Here is a 1,051-nt window from a genome sequence, read left to right as displayed (position 1 = left end):
GCACTGTCCTTGCCCACACGGTGAAACTGCATTGTTATTGTGAATTTTTAAATATATATATATATACGTAGGTGAATTGTAAGACTCGAAAGCCACGATGCAGTGAGCGCCGCGGTTCCCCGAAGGCGCCGTTCGCGGCCCTCGGCAGGGGCGGCCCGAGCGTCACCGTGGGGGCGGGGGCGGCGCCACACGTGGGTCCCCCGCCAGAGGGGCCTTTCCCCGTACTTGCTCAGCGTCCGACCGTCAGGGATGTAACTATTAGTTCTTCTTTCATATAATTATCAATATTATCTATATATCCATATAAAGATAAGCGTTGTATACAGGTCTCTGGGATGTGTGTTATAATTAGGTTGATTATATATCAGTAGATGATATAAGATGGTCGTTCATGTTTATGGAGCTGAATATTTGATCCTGGACCAAGTAACCAAGTGTACTGTACAGTCTAACAATGCTAGTAAATAGTATTTAGTGGTTTTCAAGCAGCCGTCGCGGGTCAGACTGTTTATTGCGGGCGAGGCTGTTAGCTGTTCAACCTCCGGCCGGGTTGCTGCTCTGTGGCTGCGAGAGAGACGGCTGTTATGATCCGCCGCGGCCTCGAGATCTGCCGCCCGCTGTGGGCTCCTCTGGTAGGCGGCCGCGAGCCCCACGAAGGACACGAAGGAGCTCGACGGGGTGCGATGCAGCCGCCCCTCGCACGAACGGATGGCGAAGTGAAGAAAGGAAGGGCGGTGATCTTCTCTCGCCCCGTCGACGGGACCTCGGGCTGCAGCTCGGCCGGTCTTTTCGAAAGGATTCCAGCGCAGACCATGCAACTTTTCTTCTGGACTACTTACGTGCTCTGTGTAGCTCCCAGATCAGTTTGATCTCCGTTTCATGATCTGTGAAAACTGCCGACATTCCATATTAGGTAGATAACGATATGTTCCAGTGATCGTGGGTCAACATGAAATATTTGTTAGCTGTGCTTTGAGTTTTAATTCAATGGCGAGGCACGTGGCGCTGACTTGCTGATATCCAATGTCTATACGAGAAATTGAAGAAAGGT

This window comes from Penaeus monodon, chromosome 22, assembly GCF_015228065.2.
Source record: "Penaeus monodon isolate SGIC_2016 chromosome 22, NSTDA_Pmon_1, whole genome shotgun sequence".
Taxonomy (NCBI): domain Eukaryota; kingdom Metazoa; phylum Arthropoda; class Malacostraca; order Decapoda; family Penaeidae; genus Penaeus; species Penaeus monodon.
The sequence above is the reverse complement of the archived record's forward strand: the minus strand, read 5'-3'. Positions refer to the sequence as shown.